Genomic DNA, 27495 nt, shown 5'->3' with positions numbered 1-27495 from the left:
CATTGTCTGGCATTTATGTGGCATGAATGTTACTTGCCATTTGTCAGCCCAAGCCCAAGATATTGTCCAGATCTTGTTGCATTTGGGCACAGACTGCTTCAGTATCTGAGGAGTCGCAAATGGTGCTGAACACTGTGCAATCATCAGCGAACATCCCCACTACTGATCTTATGACAGAAGGAAGGTCATTGATGAAGCAGCTGAAGATTGTTAGGCCGAGGACACTACCCTGAGGAACTCCTGCAGAGATGTCCTGGAGCTGAGATGACTGACCCTCCACAACCACAACCAGCTTCCTTTGTGCCAGGTATGACTAACCAGTGGGGTGTTTGCCCCCTGAAACCCATTGATTCCAGTTTTGTCAGGGCTCCTTGATGCCATACTCAGTCAAGTGTGGCCTTGATGTCAAGGGTTGTCACTCTCAGGTCCCCTCTGGAATTCAGCTCTTTTGTCCATGTTTGAACATGGCTGTAATGAGACCAGGAGCTGAGTGATCCTGGTGAAACTCAAGCTGGGCATCACTGAGCAGGTTGTTGCTGAGTAGATGCTGCTTGATAGCACTGTTGATGACCCCTTCCATCACTTTACTGATGATGGAGAGTAGACAGATTGGGCAATAATTGCCTGATTGGATTTGTCCTGCTTTTTGTGTACAGGACATAGCTGGGCAATGTTCCATACTGTCAGGTGGATGCCAGTATTGCAACTGTACTAGAAGAGTTTGGCTAGGGGAGTGGCAAGTTCCAGAACACACATCTTCATTACTATTGCTGGAATATTATCAGTGCCCATTGCCATTGGAGTATCCAGTGCCTCCATCTGTTTTTTGATATCACGTGGAGTGAATCAAATTGGCTGGAGACTGGTATCTGTGATGCTGGAGACCACTGGAGAAGCCCGAGATGGATCATTCACTCAGCACTTCTGACTGAAAGTACCCTCACTTTTAACCTTATGTTGGAAGGAAAGTCAATGATGAAGCATCTGAAGATGGTTGGACTTAAGATATTATTCTGAGGAACTCTTGCAGAGAAGTTCTGGAGCTGAGATAATTGAGTTCCAACAATCATCTTCCTTTGTATCAGGTATGACTTCAACCATTGAAGAGCTTGCCTTCCAACTCCCATTGATGTCAATTTTGCCAGTGATCCTTGGTGCTACACTTGATCAAATGCCACCTTGATATCAAGACTAGTCACTCTCATCTCCCCTCTTGAATTCAGTTTTCTTGTTGTCCACATTTGGACCTAAGCTACACTGAGATCAGGAGCTGAGTGGGCCTGATGGAATCCACACTCATGAACCATAAGCAGATTAGTGTTGAGTAAGTGTCACATGACAAAACTACCAATAACACCTTCAATTATTTTGTTGATCATTGACTGATGGAACAGTAACTGGACAGATTTGGAATTGTCCTGCTTTTGTTTTTGTGGACAGAATATACCTTGGAAATTTTCCACATGGATGCGTAGGTGTTAATATTGTAACTAGACTGAAACAGCTTGGTTAGGATGTGGCATGTTCTGAAACGCAAGTTTTCTGAATTATTTACCAAATTTTTCCAAGGCCTGTAACCTTTGGAGTATTCAGTGTCTCCCACTGTTACTTGATATATGTCAAGTGAATCAAATTACCTGAAGAATTCAAATTGCTTGGAAATCAAGGTCTACCCATGAATAGTAATGACCCTTCATGCTTGCTGTCCAAGCACAGATTAAAGAAAAGTCCTATTTATTGACTAAAATTATGTAAGAACATACTATGGAGACCATAAGACAACAGGAGCAGAAATTAGGTCATTCAGCCCATCAATTCTGCTTCATCATTTGATCATGGCTGACAGATTTCTCCACCCCATTTTCCCACTTTCTCCCCATAGCCTTTGATCCCCTTGACAATCAAGAACTTATTTATTTCTGCAAGATTATGTCAGGTGCATTGACCGATCAAAGAAACCTTGATGGTACAATTTCCAGCATCACGTTTGTTTAAATATCACTTAATTTCACACTGCAAAGAGGCTCCATTATGGTCGAAGCAGAAGTCAAATGATACCCTAAGGTGGAGCTGGATGTACCATTGAATCAGTAAAAAATCCTATAGATCCATCTATGCAACCAGGACAAAGCTTGTAGTAAGTGTTCACACATCGAAGGACTGAGATGGCCTTTTAGTACACGCAATCAAATAGTGCAAAACACCCTTCTCCCCTGAGTTATCCTTGGTACTACATCATATTCCGATTAATGTCTTCCTTTACTGAACTGTTACCTTATTCTGCACCATCAGAGAAAACAATACAGGTCAAATAAGGGACAACCCTGATTACTCATCTACTTTGTGTCATGTATAAATGATGTTAGTGTCCTTTCCCATTGTGTTCTCTTTGTTGCTGGAAGTGCTGACTCTTAATCTGTGATTTCTTCTAAGAAATTTCCAATGAAAGGAAGAAGTACACTTTACTGATTGCAGGGTTTCAGTGGGTCACGGATTTAAATGCTTTTATACCACTGTATGCTGGGTCTGAGTTATTCACACAATTACCTCTGCCATAATTAGTCCTGCCACTTTCACTTCAAACATCAATGAGGATGGGGGTGTGTTAAGCGGCATGGAGGGTTTTGGCCATGGCATTGTCTTGAGCGATACCGCACCAAACCACATCAACTACAGATAGGTATTGTCCAAACACTTCCCAGTCATCTGCCTGTGAGAAAGATAGTTATGAAACCCTAATGTCTCTGAGCAGTCTCACACAGGAAAGATTCTAAGTAGCTTGAGGGGCAACGGTCACTTGGGAAACAGTGCAGATGCCTCGAGAGGTAAAGTGTTCCAGAGTATTTTATGTGGGACTGTTGAAGTGTTATCAATTGTGACATGTTTGTCTTTGAGGATTTTAGATGCTAGTTATAGTCAGAATTAACAGTACTGGGAAGTAGCAACCTTTGAATTTGAAATCAAATAATATCATTTTATTTGAGTTAAAAAGGAAAAAATATTACAGACACCAACATTGCCCAGTAACCCTTTAGCTAATGCCATTTTAAGTTTCTCACATGCTCATTAAACATGTAGGATCCACACTGTGAAAACTGTCTAACTTGTCTTCAGCTTTGTAGGTATGTAATCTTATTTATCAGAATGACAGAAACTAGGGCTTTTTAAAAAAAATAGCTAGTTTATGAGGGAAACAGTGTACGGTGACCTGTGAAGTTGCATCATGCAGGGATTGATTTTGTCAAAAGCTTGCGAAGTTAAAGGTATGGAAATTAGAGTTATAGATTCATAGAGATGTACAGTATGGAAACAGACCCTTTGGCCCTACTTGTCCTTGCCGACCAGAAATCCGAAATTAATCTGGTCCCATTTGCCAGCATTTGGCCTATATCCCTCCAAACCCTTCCTATTTATATACCCACCCAGATGCATTATAAATGTTGTAATTGTGCCAGCCTCCACCACTTCCTCTGGCAGTTCGTTCCATACATGCACCAAACTCTGCATGAAAATGCTGTCCCTTAGATCCCCTGTAAATCTTTCCCCTCTCACCTTAAACCGATGTCGTCCAGTTTTGGACTCCTCTACCCTGCAGAAAAGACCATGACTACTCACTTTCTCCATCCCCTCATGATTTTGTAAACCTTCAGCTCCAATGCACCAGCCTCTCCCTCTAGCTCAAACCCTCCAACCCTGGCAGCATTCTTGTAAAGTGGACGACTGTGACACAAAGGCAGTCTGTATTACCTCATAAAGGTAATGCTGGCAAGATAGCATGTTCAAAAAGAGCTGCAAATTTTCTGAATGTGCAGTGGAGGTGCTTAGAAGTATGCAATGGGAGACTGTTGTATTATCCTTTGAGTGGATGTCCAATCAGATTTACCAACTATAATAGAGAGAGATGATCAAACATATCTATGTCAGTGATCAGAACAATGCAGCAAAAAATATGATTACCATTCCAAAGTAAGATTCTTTCACATGTCTTCCTCTCTACACAGACTGGCAAGGTTAATCATCGACCTCGCGACATTTCTCCTCCTCTCAGCTTGTCCTAATTAAAACAGAGTACTTCATTGTACTTCTGATTGCATTTAATACTTCTTAACATCCTCAGAATTGCCTCTGTGTCTTTGCTACATTTAAAGTTCTTCTCCCATCATATGTTATTTATTTGTTCACAGGATGTGGGTGTCACTGAATATGCGACCACTTATTGCCTTTCCTTCATTTCCCAGAAGGATAATTAAGAGTCAATCACATAGATGAAGTCTGGAATCACATGTAAGCTAGACCAGCTAAGGATGAATTTATTTAGAATATCCTTTCCTGAAGGGTATTAATGAACTAAATGGTTCTAACAACATTGGACATGGCTGCTGTTTGGCCAGTTTTATAAAATTGCATCCAAATTTCACCATTAGTCATTGTGAGGTTTGAACTCATGTCCCTAGAATATTAGCCTGCGGTTCTGGATTGCCAAGTCTCGTGACATAACCACTACTCCACCCCTTCCCAAATACCACAAGCTGCACTGCAGCTGCACACATTCAACAAGGCACAGATTCCTCTTACAGTACAAACTGAACACAATAGCACAGAGACTACAAGAACAAAAGCAATTCCTTCCTTGGTGTATATACTCATGCCAATGGAGAAGGCATAATGAGCATTAAAGATGGTGAGATTTGAGTTCTGCATGTCAACATAATGCATTGCTTTACCATTTGTCTATTTTGATTACACTTACTAATATGATACCATTTCCTTCTTTCGAGGTGTATCTATTGTTTCAAATCTTACCAACACATTATACCTTACTGAAGGCTCTCAAATGGACATACTACCCACTTTTTCTGCCCTCCAAGATGCTGCGATTGTAATATAGTTTACTTTCAAAACATATTTTGTATGTCCCTTAATATTTTGGCTTTTTGTTCTCTCATAGAAACAAAAAAAAACCTGCAGATGCTGGAATTCAATGCGGAGCAAGCCAGGCAACATCAGGAGGTGGAGAAGTCAGCGTTTCAGGTGTAATACTTCTTCAGGATTGGAGAAGAGTTACACCCGAAACATTGACTTCTCCACCTCCTGATGCTGCCTGGCTTGCTGTGTTCTTCCAGCCTCCTGCTTGTCTACCTTTGCTCTCTCATGGCCTATCTACTCTTTGGATTTTGACTGAAACAAGGTTACCCCTGAATACAACAATCGTTCCCCACCCCATTTCCTTCACCCTCTTCCAATCTACTATTTGAATTGCCCCAAAACATCTCTTCCTTCAATCTTCAGCCTCTCAAGGTGCCTTGGTTACCTTTCATAGTTAGCAATTTTGAAACAAATACACAAGTTAGAATTAAATTACCTTGTAATGTATAACTTGGTAATCTTTTTCATCATAAACTTGTCAAATAAATTTGTTAAAGGAACATTTAATTTCCCTTCTATGCTGATGTCTGTTATAAGTGTAACTGGAAAAGGTGCATAGAGAATTGTGGATATTAAGATTCAGAACTGTCATAAATACAGGAAGAGCTGACATTAATAGCCAACAACATACTTTTTGTTTTGGCTGAATAAAATCTAGGTCCACAGTCTCGATAAAGATGTAAACAGTAATTGAGAAAAGGAAAATCTGAATGTCAGCACTAGGACAATCCAAGCTTGATTTTTGAAAGTTAAACAATGACAGAAGGTAGAAACCACTGAGGAAGATGAAGAGTTTCACAGTTTGGGAAAAAAGAATTAGGAATAATCTGATGAGCCTCATTGTCATCATGGTGATGGCACTGACAGAAGGAAAGATGTACCGAGTGCCAGTTTGGCAGCTTAAACAGAACAGGAGAAGGAACTTATGAGGACCAACAATCATAGACGTGCAAACAAAATGGGGGAAGTTAAGATGGAGTCAGAACTTTGATGGAAAAGCAAATAGGGATTGCTGTTCAGGCGATAAAATTTTGTTGTATCCTTTTTGGAAGTGCAAGAGAAATGCTAGACAAATCTCACAGATTCCAGAGCAGGACTGAAATCCTGGATAAGTTTGAGCTTCATTACAGTTGCCATTTGGAAAAAAATGTGTGCTTGGGCATGCCAGGATAAACTCAGTTACTGGGAAATAGATTTGCCAACAGAGAAAACACATTTTATTGAAGGGCAGAGAAGCTAAGAAAGCTGGTAGTTACTCCATGTTCAACACAATAATGCTATCTGACTCAAAACATTTTGTGAATCATCCAGACTGGGTCTGGATGCCAATCAGCAGAATTCTATATTGAGTTTCATCCATCATGGTCCATGCCAGTGCTGCATATCTTCGTACGAGAGAAGATCTACACAGAACTGAATGACAACTTTACATCGAGCTTAAATACAGCAATTATGTCATAGCATCATCGAATTACAAAGGTCAATAGGAAGCTTTTTAGCACATTATGTCTGCTCTTTGCTGGAACTATGAAATTGAAATAACTCCACAGAGTGTGGTATCCTGTCACCAAGTCACCCTTTATTTACATGTGTAGAGTCCTTGACACTGATCCAGCTTTCTCAGAGCCAACTCTCAGAATGAACAGGATACTCTGTCATCCAGGGCTCCCTGATTGGACCAGATTAACAACCACAATCAGGGAGCTCATATTCTATGAGGTCCACCTGGCTGATCACATTACAAGGACTTCAATCTTCCAACTCTGCCTCTGATACAGCGATGTGTAACACATAGTAGCTCAACGTTTGCGCCCAGAGCATCTCAGAAGAAATTCAGCTTCCTCTGCTTAGTAATATGCTCAAATTCAGCGGGTTGTCATGTCTGATCCGAGGTCATAGGCAGAGTTGGAAGAACCTGACCCAGTGCTAAAACACATCAGGAGGACCTGAAAAAAAGGAACCAGCATATGTCCTTGGACTCAGAGGGGGATGAACGTAATGATCGTAATTAGGTCAGCTATGTGGATCTCATAGAATATGAGTTCCTTGATTGAGGCTGTTAATTTCATCCAATCAGAGAGGTCAATCTGACAGATATAAACAGGAGTGTCAAACATTATGTTGATATCTGTCAACCAGGGCTCCCTGATTGGACCAGATTAACAGCCCCAGTCAGGGAACTCATATTCCATGAGGTCTATCTGGCTGACCTTGGTACCAGCTCCAGTATTGACCCTGAAAATGTTTCCTTTTGAATATTTATCTACTTCCCCTTTGAAAGTTACTACTGATTCTGCCTCCACCGTCCACTTAGGTAGGGTATTCCTGATCACAAGAACTCAGTGAAGGCGATCTTTTCACTCTGCAAGAGATTTTATACTGTTTACGTCTATTAGACAGTTGAGTAAGTACCTCACATTTTTTTTAGTTTAACCCGTGCATTAACATTGACCTACATTTGCAGCTGATGCAAATTGACTGGTGATCGTATGAGCCTGTTTTACTATTTGGCACAATCTGCCATACGTTTGGTTCAATATTAACATCTCAAACGTATGCACAATGATTAAAGCTGAAGGAGCAGTCAACAAAACTACTCCAAAGCCTCTGCCAAAGTTCCCTGATTGATACACATTGAATAAAGCAGACACAAGCTAAAAAAATACTATTAAGAAAATGATAAAATATTCCATAAGACCATAAGACCATAAGACATAGGAGCGGAAGCAAGGCCATTCGGTCCATCGAGTCCACTCTGCCATTTAATCATGGCTGATGGGCATTTCAACTCCACTTACCCGCATTCTCCCTGTAGCCCTTAATTCCTCAAGACAACAAGAATCTATCAATTCATCAGTATTATCAAATGCACAGATGTTGGAATGCCAGGATGTTGACTTTTTTGGCATGGCTAGTATTTGTTGCACAGCACTGTTTAGCTTCTCTTAAATTGATTGGCCTGCAGTAAGAGTTAACCATGTGACTGCTATTCTGAAGTCACAAGTAGGCCAGACCAGGTATGGCTACCAGAATTTTTTCCTTAAAGGACATGAGTGAATGAGATGAGCTTTTGCAACAGTTGATGATAGTTTTACGACCAACATGACTGAGACCAGCCTTCAACCCCAACTGAATTTAAACTCAATTTCCATCAGCAGCTGTGGTGGGAATTTGAATGCATGTATCTGAAGGGTTAACCAGGCCTCTGCATTACTAGTCCAATGACATTATTACCTTGCCATTAACTCAGTCTCAGCATTCTTTCACCCAGTTGTTCCACCAGTCTTGGTCTTAGCTGGATGGAAAGGGAATAGGATAACAATCAAAGGCAAATTCATTTCTCCAGTCATGAGCTGCTTATCTGCACTGACAAGTTCACAGTTTCACAGAACTTTGGCAGAGGCTGTGGAGTAGTTTTGTTGGCTGCTCCATCAGCTATAATCATTGTGACTGTGATAGATTAACCATTTTCTATTGTTAGATTAATTCTGTTAAACAATGCTCGTTTGGAAAAAAACAACTCGGGAAGACAGAGAGTGAAAATATTGGGTTGCCAATAGTGACTTACTTTTACGATTAGACGGATCAAATAATCAAGTTGAAAAACACTTGGAAGGAACTTCGTAACAGACAGACTTTAATATTATATCCATAGATCACCCTGAGCTGATCGGCTCTGATCAAACCACTAGACTGATTTCAGAGGCTGTCTTTGACTTCCTGTGCTAGCATCCCCTCATTGAAGGATGTCTTCCTGGAATCGAATGAGAGGCATTGCACTTAGACATTGAAGCATAGTCATTTGTATGTCGCACATGCGGTGTGTTTGGCAAGTTCAAGGCTGACACCTGGTGCAGGTGTGAGATTGACAGAGCACGATGCCGCAGAGAAAGATACCCATCGCCTTGACTGATGACTGCTGACAAACATGATAAACTATCTGTCTTTGTGTCTGTGATAAACAGCAAGACAAGGCAAAAGTACTGTGAGTTTTCAAGATTTAGCTGAGGGGTCAGGGGTCAAAAATAGAAAGGCAAAGTCGCCAGGCTGTGAGCATCCAGGTATGCACAAAGTGAGTGATCATGAAGAGACCAAGCTAGCAGTTTGAAGATGCAGCCTGCACCGATCTGTCAGTTGGGTACCTGTCCCTGCATGCACAATGTGTTAGCAGTAACCTTTCAATGAGAAGTGCCACTGTGCTCTTAGGGTGTAATGTTTCAGGGCAGTAGGGTACTGTAAGTGGATCAGAGATGTGTCATGCTGATGCAGAGAGGCTGGTACATGGGTTGGGTGTCCAAGATGGAGGTCCACAGGGGTATGTGGTGAATTGGAGTCACCAGGTAAGTACTTTGACTTTTGCGACAAGAATTCTCAGCATTTAGATTCTTTTTTTTCTTTTTTTAAAATTAAACCCCCACACTACCTAACTGCAATAGTGCTTATTTCCCCTAGGACCCATGTGTGTGTGTTTAGGTGTGAGACACAGTGAAAGACAACAGGTGTACAAATCTTTATTCAATTTCCACCACCAGGAAGAAAGGAAACACCCAAGTGGCCAGTGACAAGCAGTGCCCTTCTCAGAGGGCAATGCTGCATGATCGAACAGTGAAGGGAGGACAAGGATTAAATCAAAATAGAGTTGGAGGGGGAAATAATGCACTCCAGTTCCTGTGGTACCCACCTTTCCCTGAAAATCTTGAAGGTGTTGATGGACACCATGTACTCCTTCTCCAGCTTTTAGTTTCTACTTGATGGGTGGGAGTGTGCAAAAAACTGCATATTAACTGAAGTATGATTAAGTAACAACTAGGGTTATAATGAGCTATAATTGCCATTGATAGGTTTACTAGAGAGAGAATCTCAACTCTATGGGCAGGACTTGTTTCGATGCGACCTTCCACTATTGACACTGAGAAGGACCTCACTTATTATCTCACCTGACTTTTCTAAAAGTATCACCACAGCTCATGTACAGGACCTGGGAAACTTCCATGCACTGTCTTAATTTTAAAAGTCTAGTGAATGGATACAATAGCAGAAACACATCATGGGAATTAATTTCACCTGGGAATATTGTTGATCTTGTGGACAAGGTCGTCTTCTCGAGTAGAAAAGATAACAGAAACAAGTACAATTTGTGTTTCAAATCTATTGAACTTTTACACTGACCGAGCTGATTTTGGAATCAGGTCTCAAAACCAATCCCTGGGGAACTCCACCACAAACCTTCTTCTAAACTATCCATTGACTATCACTCTCTGTTTCCTATCGCTCAGCCATTTTTGTATCCCTGTTGCTTTGTCTCTTTTATACATGACCTCTAACTTTCCTCATAAGTCTACTGTGTGGCACTGTATGAAACATATTCTGGAAATCGATCTATAAAACACATCAATAGCTTTATCTTCATCAATCTTTTCTGTTACCACTTCAAAAATCTCCACCAAGTTAGCTAATCATGATTTCCTTTTCGTAATCAATCTACTGTTTTTCATGTGATTCTTAATTCTATCCCAAGTAATTGTTTCTGACATTTCACCAACACCAATGTTGAAGATAAGAATTGTCATGCCCCACTGGGCAGCACGTTGGAAATCAAGCCCTGCTATTCTCAGAGATGTCCACTGGGTCCATTTTTGTTTGTCATTTATATAAATGATTTGGATAAGAACATAGAAGACAGGGTTCGTAAGTTTGCAGATGACACCAAGATTGGTGGGTATAGTGATCATTGAAGAAGGTTATCTAAGATTGCAAAGAGATCTTGATCAGTTGGGTGAATGGGCTGAAGAATGACAGATAGAGTTTAATTTGGATAAATGCAAGATACTACATTTGGTAAAACAAACAAAGACAAGACTTACACAATTAAAAGTAGGGCCTTGGGCAGTATTGTAGAACAGGGGGACCTGAGGGTTCAGGTACATAATTATTTGTGCTTGTGAGCACAGATGAGTTTCTGTACTTGCCAAGAATTACTATTTATTACAAACACTTAGATTCTAACTACAAGTAAATAGTCATAAACCATTGGCATATAATGCTACTAATTAGAACTGTAATCCTCTCCCCCTCTCCCCCTCCCTCACAGACAGACATAGAAAAAAAATATAGATGGAGGGGCACTAGGAAAACAGTTCAGTAATCTCCATTCATAAGTTCTGTTGAGCTGGTTCTTGTTGATCAACAGGGTTATTCTTAGCTTTTTTCTTCTGAATACTTGCACTGGCTTGCAAGAGGCACAGAGTGATTCATTCACTTATAACAGAGCTCTGATTTAACAATTAAAAGTCATGGCATATAACAACAGCTGAAGGAACAGTGGTTTTCTTCTGTGTTTTAAAGTGGCCTTTGACTACAGAGAATAGTGAGAGACATCTCTGAGCTGGTGAAGATCCAATCACTTCTCTGTTTCTAACTCCATGCTGTTCAGTTATCTAAAAACCAAACACATAGTTGGCAGACAAAAGTCATTAGCTGGTCACTGGTCCATAGACCAAACAACCTCTTGTTTTCAATGAAAGCTGTATCCGTAGAGAATCCCTCATCTCTAGCTCATCAGAGTCCTTAAAATTAGAACGTTTATTTTTCATTTCAATCCACAATTTTTAAGAAGGGCAAAAAAGACATGGTCTTAACAGAATGAGAAGAAAGGAATGAAGTAGAAGAAGTAACCCAGAGGGAAAACGCAATAAGCATACCAGTCATACTTGGAAATCTATGTACTGGTTGTAGTGGAGCTCCAATTTGCGAGTTACATGATAAGTTAGACCAGTATATGCTACTCACAAGTTTTACTGGTTTATCCTCCTGCCATTCAGTAGACAGAGAGTAACTGATAAGTAAGTGAGCAGTCAGTAACGGATTAACAAGACAGAGTTATGGCTGCTTTACAATTCAAAAATATTTTTCCAGTGTTAGAAGTCGAAGAACATAAGCAGCCTACAGGATATGGGTAGAACTTAATAAGCTGTGAGTCTAGTATATGTGACAAAAGATTCAGACATTTATATGAACATAGAACATAGAACATAGAACAATACAGCACAGAACAGGCCCTTCGGCCCACGATGTTGTGCTGAACTTCTAACCTAGATTAATCACCCATCCATGTACCTATCCAAATGCCGCTTAAAGGTCGCCAATGATTCTGACTCTACCACTCCCACGGGCAGCGCATTCCATGCCCCCACCACTCTCTGGGTAAAGAACCCACCCCTGACATCTCCCCTATACCTTCCACCCTTCACCTTAAATTTATGTCCCCTTGTAACACTCTGTTGTACCCGGGGAAAAGTTTCTGACTGTCTACTCTATCTATTCCTCTGATCATCTTATAAACCTCTATCAAGTCACCCACATCCTTCGCCGTTCCAACGAGAAAAGGCCGAGAACTCTCAACCTATCCTCGTACGACCTACTCTCCATTCCAGGCAACATCCTGGTAAATCTTCTCTGCACCCTCTCCAAAGCTTCCACATCTTTCCTAAAGTGAGGCGACCAGAACTGCACACAGTACTCCAACTGTGGCCTAACCAAAGTCCTGTACAGCTGCAACATCACTTCACGACTCTTGAATTCAATCCCTCTGCTAATGAACGATAATACTCCATAGGCCTTCTTACAAACTCTATCCACCTGAGTGGCAACCTTCAAAGATCTATGTACATAGACCCCAAGATCCCTCTGTTCCTCCACCTGACCAAGAACCCTACCATTAACCCTGTATTCCGCATTCTTATTTGTTCTTCCAAAATGGACAACCTCACACTTGGCAGGGTTGAACTCCATCTGCCACTCCTCAGCCCAGCTCTGCATCATATCTAAATCCCTCTGCAGCCGACAACAGCTCTCCTCACTGTCCACAACTCCACCTATCTTCGTATCATCTGCAAATTTACTGACCCTTCGACTCCCTCATCTAAGTCATTAATAAAAATTACAAACAGCAGAGGACCCAGAACTGATCCCTGCGGAACTCCACTTGTAACTGGGCTCCAGGCTGAATATTTACCATCTACCACCACTCTCTGCCTTCGACCGGTTAGCCAGTTTTCTATCCAATTGGCCAAATTTCCCTCTATCCCATGCCTCCTGACTTTCCACATAAGCCTACCATGGGGAACCTTATCAAATGCCTTACGAAAATCCATGTACACTACATCCACTGCTCTACCCTCATCCACATGCTTGGTCACCTCCTCGAAGAATTCAATAAGACTTGTAAGGCAAGACCTACCCTTCACAAATCCGTGCTGGCAGTCCCTAATCAAGCAGTGTCTTTCCAGATACTCATAAATCCTATCCCTCAGTACCCTTTCCATTACTTTGCCTACCACAGAAGTAAGACTAACTGGCCTGTAATTCCCGGGGTTATCCCTATTCCCTTTTTTGAACAGGGGCACAACATTCGCTACTCTCCAGTCCCCTGGTACCACCCCCGTTGCCAGTGAAGACGAGAAGATCATTGCCAACGGTACTGCAATTTCCTCTCTTGCTTCCCACATAATCCTAGGATATATCCCGTCAGGCCCGGGGGACTTGTCTATCCTCAAGTTGTTCAAAATGTCCAACACATCTTCCTTCCTAACCGGTATCTCTTCTAGCTTATCAGTCCGTTTCACACTCTCCTCTTCAACAATACGGTCCCTCTCGTTCGTAAATACTGAAGAGAAGTACTTGTTCAAGACCTCTCCTATCTCTTCCGACTCAATACACAGTCTCCCACTACTGTCCTTGATCGGACCTACCCTCGTTCTCGTCATTCTCAGGTTTCTCACATACGCATAGAATGCCTTGGGGTTATCCTTGATCCTATCCGCCAAGGATTTTTCATGCCCTCTCTTAGCTCTCCTAATCCCTTTCTTCAAGTCCCTTCTGGCTATCCTGTATCCCTCCACTGCTCTGTCTGAACCCTGTTTCCTCAACCTTATGTAAGCCTCCTTCTTCCTCTTTACTAGACATTCAACCTCCCTCGTCAACCAAGGCTCCCTCACACGACCATTTCTTTCCTGCCTGATCAGTACATACATATCAAGGACACGTCGTATCTGCTCCTTGAAAAAGTTCCACATTTCCACCACATCCTTCCCTGACAGCCTATGCTCCCAACGTATGCTCCTCAAATCCTGTCTTACAGCATCGTAATTTCCCTTCCCCCAATTGTAAAATCTTCCTTGTTGTGCGCACCTATTTCTCTCCATAACCAATGTGGAAGTCTTGTGCGTCTTATTTTAAAAGTTATTAAAACTTATTTTCTTTATACAAAGAGAAAAACTTGACCAAACGTGTGGGTTTTATAACTTGGAACCCTCAGAGAAAATTTCATTGACCTTTGACCTTACAATCATCAATAAGGTTTTGTAAAGAGCAGATAGAAGCAGTTATCCTGCATTGAAAATAACCCTCTATGAACTTGTTCAACAGTTAATTCTGTGCTGCTTAATGTTTCTTGGTAAGCAGCTAGTTCCACTTGTAATTTTTCTGGCCTTTTTCACAAGTTATTTAGAGGGGGAGAATGTAATGACTAATTAATTAGAAAGAAAATATAGATTTTCATGTGACGGCTTCCGCACCAGAGAGTTTATAGTTTCCCACGGATACACAAAGGAAGTATGAGCTGCCTGGTGCCTGAACTCACAGTTCTGCAGATTCTTTCATGTTCTCAGTAGGTAAAAAGATATAGTCCTCCTTGTCCTCTCAAGGCCAAGTGAACCGATTGTCTTTTTACTCTCAACTTTCAATGAATCTAAAATATAAACCATGCAAGAAAAGTATGTCTGCACAATGTTACAGATGTGCAATATGAATGAGAAAATGTTGAAAAGGTATAAAGAAGTAAAAGAAAATGGTCAGTCATCATTCTAACACTGACCTCCAATCAGAAATTACGAGGGGTTCATTGTAGACCATACATGCAATGTTGACCTGGACTCTTTCAGGTGCTAATTGAACTGCTGTGCATTGTCAGATTTCCAACATTTCTTTTTATCTCAGCTAAAAAAGAACACATTCTTATGCAGACGGGTGTGCTATGTAAATGTTTGATTCCAAACCCAATTTATATGCCTCGTGTGAATTTGTGTCTACTTGATAAAAGACAGCTCACTTAAAATCCCAAATCCTGCCAGTAAAACTGAACATTTTTATTTCACCAAGTGTGCATATTTCAGTCTTCTATTGTATTATATACACAAGATTGAATATCTTTATTTTGTGAGCGTTCAGCAGTTTCTGCTGCTGTGGAAAGTAAAGGGAAGGATTATAAGATTTACGGATAGTGGATTTCTTCACACAACATTTATCTTTATTACTGATGACAAGTTGATAAAATTTGCACATATTTTTGCATGCCATTTTATTAACTCCTGCCTACACACTGTCTGATTAAAGTGCCTTCACTTCCGTTTTAAAATGGACTGAATTCCAAATTGGAGATGGCACAAGTAATGAACATGAACATCATAATCAATTCTACTAAGAAATATATAAATAGGTGAGGAGATACTTTATTGTGAAGTTTGTATTTTGATAAGTTGAGGTTCAGTCTTGCATCTCGTCAAAGCAAAATGGTATTCTTTGCCAAAATTGTAGTGGTTCTGAACATTCAGTAATACTCTTCATTTTTGATAATAAAATAAGGTAATTATTTTTAATTGATTGATGCAGTGCCTTGAAAATGAGTTAACTGTTAGTCTGTTTACAGCTGAAAGGAAACTAATGTCCATAGATCAGAAATGATTTCCACATCAATTATGGAAGTGAACTGCAGATATGAAGATGACCATTTTTACCGTAATATTAATGATATGCTACAAAAATTAAACAGCTATAAATTAACAGTATATAGAACATGTTTCTACTGATGTAAAAAAACTGCTGTTAGTGGAGTGATCACCCGCTACATGGTAGTGGTGGTGATGATGTATTACAGTTACTCAAGAGAGTCCAAGTTGTGAAGAAAGCATTTTATCCAGAGGCATCACAAGAAATTACCAAGAGATGTGAATGCAGTTCAGTCCATCATGCAAACCAGCCTTCCTTCATTGACTCTGGCTATACTTGCTACTGCTAACATAATCAAAGACCTCTCCCAGCTTGGTTATACTCTCTTCTACCCTCTTCCCACCTCTAGAAAAGACAAAAGTTTGAAAACATGTACCTCCCGATTCAAGAACAGCTTCTTCCTTGCTGTTATCAGACTTATGAACTGACCTCTCATATAATGGAGCTGCTCTTTTGCTGCACATTCTCTGTAACTGTAATATCATATTCTGCATTCTCCTGATGTACTTATTGGAGGTATAATTTGTCTGGGTTGCACACAAAACAATACTTTTTACTGTATCGCTGTACACATGATAATAATGAATCAAATTAAATCAAATCAAGTAGCTATAAGGCAGCCTGCATTTTTACATATATTGTAGACGAGAGCTGCAGATAGCGATGGTTGTGAAATAACTCCACAGAGGACAGTATTCCATCTCCCAAGTCACCCTTTACTTATGTGTGGAAAGTCCTTGACATTGATCCAGCTCCTTCAGAGTTAATAAGATGTCTGACACTCCAGTTTTCATCTGTCAGCCAGAGCTTCCTGATTGGGGTTGTTAATCTGGTCCATTCAGATAACTCATATTCTTTGAGGTCCACCTGGCCTACCTCATTACAATCACTACAACTAGAGGGTCCAATGTTCCTTCCAGAATGTCTCAATCAGAAATCTCTTCCTGTGGCCTGTGTTCGAAGTATTTGCAAGCTGATATTCAACCCGTTTAGCCGAGTAATGAGTACATCTTCCTTCACCTCAAGTGCTGGATTTGGGCTTGAACTGCATGTGTCTAACTCAGAGGCAGTTATGCTGCCTATTGTATCACAAGAGTTCATCACTAATTCTATACCCTGAATGATTTATCTTTCTAGTAAAGTCCATGGCATGGAGCATTGAACTGGATCTAATAACTAATGGATATAAGGAACATTTGAGGACTCTGGTGTCGATCCTTGATGGAGTTTAGAAGGATGAGGGGTGGATCTAATTGAAACTTACAGAATACTGAATGGCCTGGACAGAATGGGTGTTAGGATGATGTTTCCATTGGTGGGAGAGACTAGGACCCAAGGGCACAATCTTAGAGTAAAGGGAAGACCTTTTAGAATGGAGATAAGGAGAAATTCCTTCAGCCAGAGAGTAGTGAATCTATCGATTCACAGAAGGCCAAGTCACTGAGTGTCCTGAACGCTGAGATAGATAGGTTCTTGATTAGCAAGGGTTATGGGAGGTAGGTGGGAGAATGGGGATGAGAAACTTATCAGCCCTGATTGAATGGCTGAGCAGACTTGTTGGCTGAACAGCCTAACTTCTCCTCTATGTCTTATGGATCCTTCAAGTAACCACCTTTCCTCTTGCACTTCTGCATTGCTTTCTGATTTAATCATATTTTAACTTTTTGAAGCCAGTATTCTCTTGATAAAACGCGTAAATTACAAAACTCGATGGGTCTGGATCATGTTAACTTCTGTGGCCAGACAAGTCACGGGAATGCAAGATCATGCAAAGTGCAAAATGGGCAGCTGATCTGATCACAGCAGGAAGATCAAGTTCAAGTTAACCTTTTGATGTCTTTTGAATGCAAAAACAAAAATACAAGTGGACAGGACATGTCAAACACAACTAATTAGCTGAAATTTTAAAAATGAGTGTATTCACAGCATGTGTACAAGTAGGTTAATTCTTCTCACATGTTACAGCACATGCCAGTTACATAACACTTGAAAAGTTAGTTACTCTGTGGAAAGCATGGGAGCTGTTAGGATATTGAATACAATAACTTGCCCCATAGCTAGAGGGACTAAAGTATGTCGAGGCATATCATCTAGCCTTATCGGTGCACTGCTGTTCATGATGTATTTCTTTCCCACATCCATTCCCTCTCCTCCCACTCTTGGAAGGACAGCTTGATGTAGCTGATGTGTCGGTAGAGATTTTAAATGTGATCCTAGGATAACTCAGTTGATTTGTACAGAAGGAGCCTTTGCTGAATCTCAAGCTACATTTTCTTCCTTCTCAACAGAAAGTGGAGATGTGGTACAATTTGCCCTTCAGAACTCGAGCAAATAAACTAAGATTGAATGCTAGTCAAGTATGAGATTTGAACTCTGATCTCCAAGGCAAAATAATAACATCCAGTACAGCATCTGGACTGGTCCCAGATACAATTTTAAATTCCAATTGAGTGCGCAGCAGAAAAAAAGTTAAGTGCTTAAATTCTAAATTTAGTTTCATTGCTCAAGGGATAAAAGTAAACTATCTGACAATCTATAGTGTTCATTTATATACTGTCCTAGTTTATCTGCCAATGTCACTATATGTAATTCATTCAAAAGTATTCAGCACATTTCTGAAAGAATGATTTAATACTCAATGATAGAACATTTTAAATGTTAAACAAGTTTACATTTACTCTTTTGAGAGCCATTTGTTCATTCATTATTGAAATTGCTTTCCAGATAAAATTGACCCTCTGACCTAATATTGGAGAATTTTTATATATTTTTAAAATGCAGTTTATTCCTCTTGCCATCTGAACTGAAAGCAGCGTCTGGCTCACCATTATTTTCAAATCAATTTCAGTCCCCAGCTAGGCATTGCAAGTTGCAAATACATTATAGAATGAATAGTTTTCAGACTTCAAAGCTGACATGGGTTGGGAAGAGATTAGCAGTGGTGATGACATTGACAAATCAGATATATTAAGTTTCTGCTGGAGGGGATTTGTTGACTGAGGAGTACCAGGCCTTTGCAGAAGACATGCTGCAGTCTTCCATGGGTGTCACGGAAGGCCAAATATTACAAAAAGTAAGGTATATTCAATAAGTACTGCTGCAACCTGAGATTCTCTGTAATTTGGGAAAATAAGAGCTCAGAAAAGGGTGTATTCATTTCAATAGATCATTTTATTTTCCAGAATTTTTAACATCGAGTCCTGCTGATGCACTCTTTGGAATATCAAATAGCAACCTTGTATCGGAGTATACTGTTATATTATTGCTGAGGCTAACAGTGCTCATCGTTCTTTATGCAGATAGCACACAGCAATTTTAAATGCTTTGTTAAATGGAAAACTCTGGAAGTTGCTGTTTGGGGTGTGTCACCTAGCCATTAGATTTGCTGGCTGATGAAGGAAATGCCTTTGACAATGATGTGACGTTGATGTTTATGCATGGTATGAAAACTCACATTTCAGTCTCATTATGCTTTTTAAACTGTGTAATATGTTCTCAATCCTATCAATTGGGTATAATCACGATATTTAAAAGGCATCTGGATGAGTAAGTGAATAGGAAGGGTTTAGGGGGATATATGCCAAGTGCTGGCTGATGAGACTAGATGGGACTGGGATATCTGGTCAGTGCAGACAGATTGGATCGAAGGGTCTATTTCTGTGCTGTACGACTCTATGAATCTATAATTGCTCTGTCTATCACTGAAGACTAATGATTACAGATGTAGAATCCTTTTCTCAGTTTTTAATTATCAATGGAGATCCAAAAAATATTAATTGCATATTTTAACTCTATTTGTCTCTGCTAATCCAATTTTTCTTTCTTCCTTTTTATTTCACATCCTGTATCAGGTCTAACATTATGTTTACTATTTTAATTTCTTCTTATGCTGTTACTTTTGGATTACTCTGGTTTGGTTAAGGAGATGCAGGCTATAAGTTTATTTGTGTAGCACCTGTATTTTTCAGTGGTTTTTGATTTTGTAAAGGTTTGCTCTTGGCTGAAAAAGGCAACTGTGCCACTCCAGGGCAAGTCAACAGGCAGCCAGTATTGAATAACCTTTCAGCTTGTTGTTCCTACTTGGCTGCTGCAGATTATATTCTCCATGCTGCAGTACCACTGGGGAATGTGCTGGGTACATCAAGGCTGTCAGGTGATCTTCGGCACTCAAAGCTAAGTAAAATTAAATCATCAGGCCGAGTATCTTGGGATAATTGGTCATAGAATCCCGATAGTGGGGAAGCAGGCCACTTAGCTCATCACGTCCACACCCAACCCTTTGAAGAGCTTCCTACCTAGATCCATCCTCCTACCCTACCCCTGTAACCCTGCATTTCCCATGGCCTAAACTGCACATCCCTGAACACTGTGAGCAATTTAGCATTGCCAATCTACCCAACCTGAATATCATCAGACTATGAGAGGAAAACAATCGGAAGAAATCCACACGGATGTGGTGAGAACCTACAAGCTCCACACTGACAGTTGCCACGGCTGGAATTGAATCCAGGTCCCTGTTACTGTAACGCAACAGGGCTAACCATTCAACCACCATGGCTGATTTGCCTGCTCGTGGTTCCTGCTTATTTCCACAGACTCTACCCTCCTCAGGATGCCAGTGGAAGGCCTCCTCCATCAAAACCGACATCCTTTCCATGGAGCAGGAGGCCTTTTCACACTGGCATAATCCCAGTGGCCCCAGTTTGACCATAACTAATTTATGTGAATGTCTTGTTCTGCTTGGTTATCCCAGCTCTTAGTCTACTTCTAGGAAATGCCCACACTACCATATTTGTGCTGAAGAACTTTCATGACATGGCTTCCCAATATTTACTGGTCTACCCAGCTCCCAAAACATCATGCCAGGGATTGTAAAATTCAAACATTATCAGCAAACATTATCAACTATCCTGTCCAAATCATTCATCTTTTTAAATACTTTAAAAGGGTCTTGTGTAATTCTTTAAGAAGATACGATCCTATTCATTCTCTCCCAATATCTCTGATCTATCTGTATTTGTAAATGTTTTGTGCATTTCTCCAGTGCTTCCATGTCTTTTATACAGTGTGGAGACCAGAACAGTAATACAATACTGCAAGTGGCCTAACTAGGGCCCTAAACTCACTTACAGGTAACTTCACTATTTTCACTATTTTGGATTCTGTATATTTCCCAAAATAAATACGTGCTTATAGCATATTTAAATGCATTGATGTAATAACATATTAAAACAGTTCTAATTTATGTAAAGGAAGCAAGGTTGTATTGTTAATTTCAAGCTTTGGAAAATTTTGCAATCAATCGCAAAGAAATGTTGCTGCTCAGAAAATATCTAACCATCTCTATGGTGAAGATCTCCCCATTCACAATTTTAATTTCACACTAACATTAGCATTAGTAGATCACTGGATTTCAGTAATAATGCAACATCAAGCAGGCTAAATGACCAATTACACTGAGATATTCTCACAATCAACAAACCAGAAGAAAAATATAATGATTGTCTTTTACTTTTTGCTTATTATATAGACAACCCAAGGAAACCTAAACACATAGATAGAAAGCGGGTCACCAACACCAGTGCTTCACCGGAGGCTCACTGATGATGTCACCTAGTATGTTGACGAAACATCTGAAATTGAACCTTCCAGTTCAGTGAGCAAACTTTCATCCAGACAGCATTATACAAATTGAAATGCACATTTGGGAGCAAAGTAGAAACTGAAATATTGTGAACAAACTCGAAAAACTTCATGTTATTTTAGTAATCTACAGATTTTTTGATCAAACTGAAGAAAACTAGCATTCCATTAATGTAAAATTGCTTTTTCAGAGCCAGAAATATTACTCAGCAATAACCACAAACTTAGTATGGTGTTATAGATGAAGCTACATTTTATTTGACAAGTTATAGCTGTTTCAAGGAGTTTTTGCCTTATTCTTCATGGGACATATGAGTTGCTGGCAAATTCAGCTTTTCTTCTCAATCCCCAGTTGCCATTGAATTGAACAGTTTGCTGGCAGTTATGAGTTAACGACAACATTGTGCGTCTGGAGTCATATATAGGCCAGACCAGGTAAAGATGCCAGGTTCCATTCCCTGAAAGGACAGGATATTTATATACAGCAATTGATGATTTTTTTAATAGTGGAACTATGTTTTAATTCCAAGCTTTTTTATTAAGTCAATTCAGATCGTACCAAGTGGGATTTGAACATCTCCAGACATCACCTGGGCCTCTGGATTACAAGTTCAGTGCCATTACCACTGTACCATGATCCACATATTTTCAGGAAGGCTCATAGGCAAAGACGTGGAAGTTCATATCAAGCGCTCAGATTGCCACCTGCACAGCCCTTATTATATTTTTCATTTCACTGCAGCTGCACTTCTGAAGAGGTTGCTACCATTTTATTACTTGCAGTGAGACTGAGTACTGACAGGTTTGTCTATCATTATAAGCGTAAAGTCTGGGCCAAAAAACAATGAAGGGTTTTTTTTTGGGAAGAGCACACCAGGATTGATTTATAATTTAGCAAATCTCAGGATTGTCTGAGAACCAGAAAGTTTATTAAGTTCATTTTATTATGTCGTGCAAGTCCTGATGATAAAACACTGTTGGCATCAGAAGAATGCAATTTCTTGGGGCAATAGAAGTAATCTTGATCAATAAAACAGCTCAAAAACTTTGCACCACCTGATGTGAAAGTGTCATGCTTAGCAACACTGATGGGAGGATCTCTAGTGATTTGTTCCATGGCTCATCAGAAAGCCAATTGAACCTTAGTGAACCTAAATCTTAGCAGTAGTACCTAGAATAATGACATTTTCTAGCATGACCAACAATCTGTATGACTGAATTTACTTAACTTTTATCTATTATTTGCAATTTAGAAGTGATATTCATCATCTTTTAAAAACATAATTTATCTGACATCAGTCCATTTCTCCTCTACATAAAAAATAGCAATTTCCTTTGTTGAACCATGGTATAAAACTGTTTATTGCTGTGCAATATAGAAGCGAGTAACTATGGTTACTCAAATTTGTTAGTGACACCATAGAATGGATCTGAAAATTGATGAGAACAGAGATTGATAACAAAGGGATTTTATCACATTAGATGAAAATGGATTTTAATATGATAGGATTTGTGGTTGGAACAACAATCAGCAAACTCCCTTCTATTTGTTGTGACAAATACAATGGGTCACAACAAATATTTCAAACTATTTTTAACACACAATTACACAATACTTCAATTAAAATGTAGTTAACTAAATTGAAGTGTGCGAACTAATTACAAGAGCTCCCTGAGTGAAAGAAAGTGGATTTTTAAAATTTACTCACCCCAAGAAAAATGATAAAATGCAAATCAACACAAATGTCAACAGAGAGATAACGTTTAGAAAATTAAATGTATCAAGTACAAAAAGGTCAAGTTTGTACAGTTTCAAGAGTCCTTGAAACTCTCAATCCTAACCTTGACCTGAGATCACAGTTGGTTAATGAATGTTTTATGATGTCAATAGTGGGAACTCTGCAAATTGCCTTGAGTTATTAGTAAGTGGATAGTCCTTCACTTTACTTCATCATTAGGAGCTGTTCAATTAAGAGGTTGAGGAAACAGACAGGGAGAAAATGAGTTTTTGTTTTGATGTTAAATGTCCGTTTTCCTTCCCTGCTCTGCCCAAAATCTGTGTTCCTGAAGTACAGCTCACTTGTCTATTCCTGTGTCAGGAATCATTGTTTCTTTCAAGCTGGATAATCTTCATGCAGCTTTTATCCCAACATATCAAACTTCTGGAGAAATAAATTGGAAGCAACTGACAAGTATTTCTTCAGTTGTTTTTGATAAAATGTTAATTTTGGCTTAGACTGTGTTTATCTTAATAAAAATGGAAAGAATTGTGAATGTTGTGAATCAGAAACAAAAACAGAAATAGCTCGAAAAGCTCAGCATATCTGGCAGCATCTGTGGACAGAAATCAGAGTTAATGTTTTGGGTTAAGTGACCCTTCCTCAGAACTGGGGAAGGGTGACTCGACATGAAACATTAACTCTGATTTCTGTCCACAGATGCTGCTGCCAGACCTGCTTTTATTATCTCGTATTGATTTCTTGAGCTCGATTCAACCAGGTCAGGTGATTGCTACAGCCATACTAAGTCAATGTTTTTCTTACTGAAAATTATTTAAGTCCATAATGGTCTCAGATGTTAAAATCCGATGGTGGAAAATTGATAGCCTGTATGTTACCACTCTAGTGACAGTGTTTTCCTGAATGTCTGGTACAGCTTAATCTGAAGATAGGAGTAACCCTTGTTAATATTTTGAAAACAGAATTTCTGCCAAAATGGCATCATTTTCAAAGAAATTTTTGTCAAGGTACAGTTTAGAAGCAAGTTAGAAAAATAAAATGATTTGGCATTGATGATTCAGTATTAAAATCTTTTCAACTATTTCTCATTTTGATGGGAATCGTCATTAAATTTTACAAGATCCAGTCTTCTCAAGACTGCAGAGGCATCTCTTGAAAACCTCTGTTGTTATGGTGACTAGTAAAAATGACATTAACTGTTACGTGAAAGTTATTTGACACTCACCCCCACAAATACTTTTAAAATACAAAAATACCTTTCAGAAGCCATTCTGCAGATGAAGATATTTTAGTTGGATAGTGAACAAGTAGGTCTCATCCAGGTACATGTAGTTCGTCACATCTGACAATTGCTGTTTGAACTGTATCTATCCTGATCAGACCACATCATAGCTTCATTCTCAGATGATGCATTAAAATTGATTGCAGAGTGTGGACAGTTTTGCCAGATATAAATAATATAATATAAAGCCAACAATATTACAATGAGCAGTTTTCTGATTGGGTTCAAGATAAGGAAAATGAATAAATGTCTAACTTCCAGAATCCATTTTTCAGTCAATATTTTTCTTTTAAAAAACTGAGAGTCATGCAAGGTGATGCATTTTGGAGAATCGCATTCGGGTGCAAATTATACAATAAATGGCAGAGCCTTTAGGAGCATTGACATACAGAGAGATCTCGGCATATTGGTCCAGAGATCCCTGGAATTGGCATCATGGGTGGATATGGTGATCAAGAAGACAAGCAGCATGCTAGCTTTCATCAGCTGGGGCATCAAATATAAAAGTTGGCAATTTATGTTAAAACTTTAGTTAGGCCACATTTGGAATATTACGTGCAATTCTGGTCACCAGCAAGAGATGGATGCTTTGGAGAGGGTGAAGTGAAGGTTTACTAGGGTGCTGCCTGGTCCAGAGGTTTTAGTTATGGGGAAGGGTTGAATAAACTCAGATTGCTTTCACTGGAAAGTCGGACGCTGTGAGGGGGGCGGGGAAACTTGAGAGAGGTCCACAAAATTATGAGAGGCATAGAGATAGGGTGGATAGTCAGAGGCTTTATCCCAAGATGGAGAGGTCAACTACAAGAGGACATAGGTACAAGGTGAGAGAGGGAAATTTTAGGGGAGAAGTGCAGGGAAAATTTTACACCCAGAGGGTGGTGGGTGCCTGGAATGCATTGCCAGTGGAAGTGGTGGAAGCAGGAACATTAGCAATATTTAAGGCATATTTACATTGACACATGAACAGGAGGTGAACAGAGGGTTAGAAACTACATATGTCTAATAATTAGGCAAACGTAAGGACTGCAATGCTGGAAGCCAGAGTTTAGATTAGAGTGGTGCTGGAAAAGCACAGCAGGTCAGGCAGCATCCGGGGAGCAGCAAAATCAACACTTCAGGCAAAAGGCCTTCATCAGGGCTGATGAAGGGCTTTTGCCTGAAACGTCGATTTTCCTGCTCCTTGGATGCTGCCTGACCTGCTGTGCTTTTCCAGCATCACTCTAATCTGAACTATGGCTAATAATTAGTAGATCTAAATAAGGAGCAGGAATTGGCACAGGCTTGATGGGCCTAAAAGCCTGTTCTTGTGCTGCAATTTATTGTATTCTGTTATAAAAGTTCCATGGATGTTCTCGCAATCTCCCTCCATGACTTCAGCAGATCCAAATGAGATGACAATTTACCAGTTATCTTCAGGGGGTTTCCTCTATTTTTCATTGAAGATATGGTAGGAAGTCTGAAAAACCCTCACGGTTAAAAAAATACTCACCCTTTTTACATTAGGAATTGATGTATAGAAAATCTTTCAAAATCATTCCATAAAAATAATAAAATAAAATAATTCAACTATAAATGATACACCTCAATTTTGTCACACTATGGATAACTGAGAAATGAAAAGATTATTTCACATGGATTGTGATCACATAACTAGATTTGAGTACACAATTAAGAAACTGCAGTGTGAGATTTGATATTAGATACTTTTCTTCCTATAGAGCAATAGGACTGTGAATACCCTCTGCAAGTGGAATTAATGCTAGATCAGTTAAGTTTTTTAAACAATAGTTGAAGGAAAAATTGATTTAAAAAGGGGCTGTGGGTTTTAAGAATGTGTTTTAATGTAGTTGATTAAGTGTTCAGTGAAAAGACAATAGTTTTACACAGTTGAGATCATGAAAACATCATTGAAAGAATATAAACACCACTGACAAATGTAGTTCACCAAATTATGTTGATAACCTAAGGTTTTATTAGATTTTTCAGGTTAGGGACAAATTTTGCAGAGCTTTATCTATTTGGAAATGTCATTTATTGCAAGTTACCTCTCTCAGGAGATTAAGTAAGATAGACAAATTACACAATGAGCTGTAGAATGAATGGACTTAATGAAATATGTCAGGTTGAATTTCCATTGGGGTTTTTATGACACCCTATAGTAGTTTTGGCAGAAACTCAGAGGAGGTTTAAAAAGAAGTTTAAATGTCTGACATATTGCTTCTATCCATGTTATGGTGGGAAAGCAAAAGAATCATTTTACATTTCAGACTTTCTCCCCCTTATTTTGTTATTAACAAAAGCCCAATGCTGACCCTAACTCTAACTGTACGGCTGTTTTATTACTGAATACCAGCTTTTGTTCTTTATCTTTACCTTATAGGAAGAGCCAGATTCAATTTAAGTTTTACAACGCCAACAGTAAATGGGAGAAGAATTCACTCACTGACCACCAGAGACATGGCATTTATCTCACAGGTAGTCAATAGAATATCTTCTGTGGGATGAAATAACTGGTCATATTGTTGCCTTGTTATATCTCATATTCAGTCTTTCTGTATAGCCATTATGAGATTTTCTCTTGATAACATTACATGACCTGAGGAGAATAAAGGTCTCAAAGGAAATCTTACTTGGGATCACTTGAAGTATGACATGCTTTTGAAAGCATGAATGTCTGCTTAATCAAATAATCCAATACAAGCCAAGCCACCTATGTGTCTGGGCATGTAATAATTGGGTACAACAACCAGCTGTAATAGATGTCTGTTGGATACTTCAATACCTGATGTTATCTCTGCCTAGTGCCTATACTAGTGATTCTCTATCATTCCCTGTTAAAGAAAATCCCAACATTCTGCAGTTCAGATTTTAAATGCCAAAAGACAAATTATCTTAAAAGGTACAAATCACTCCTGAAAGAAAAAGGTATCAGAACCAACTGTTTCCACTAAAAAGGCTTACCTCTCTCTAGATTTTTCTTGGCTTCACCATTGTCTTTTTTAAAATTGTTGCAAAAGGAAAAGAAAGCCCATACATTGTCCGTTCTCCTTATTTGGCAAGAATATCATCTGGAAGCATAAGACAGTGAACCACTAACCTGCAATTTTAAAACTCCTTGTA

General features: G+C 39.4%; 1 protein-coding gene across 3 annotated transcripts in view; it reads left to right on the top strand.

Annotated features, from left to right (window-relative positions):
* The window catches only part of mgat4c (mgat4 family member C), a 416483-nt gene that overhangs the window by 11237 nt on the left and 377751 nt on the right, over nucleotides 1–27495 (top strand). The window contains exon 2 of one of the 3 annotated variants that reach the window (XM_072551645.1): nucleotides 26756–26850. The exons of the other annotated variants lie outside the window; for them this stretch is intronic. The gene's annotated coding sequence lies outside the window, so the exon portion shown is untranslated. The remainder of the gene's footprint in view (nucleotides 1–26755; nucleotides 26851–27495) is intronic. 3 annotated transcript variants of the gene reach the window in all.

This window comes from Chiloscyllium punctatum, chromosome 32 (assembly GCF_047496795.1).
Source record: "Chiloscyllium punctatum isolate Juve2018m chromosome 32, sChiPun1.3, whole genome shotgun sequence".
In the NCBI taxonomy this organism is placed as follows: Eukaryota; Metazoa; Chordata; class Chondrichthyes; order Orectolobiformes; family Hemiscylliidae; genus Chiloscyllium; species Chiloscyllium punctatum.
This window is presented reverse-complemented; position numbering and strand designations above follow the sequence as displayed.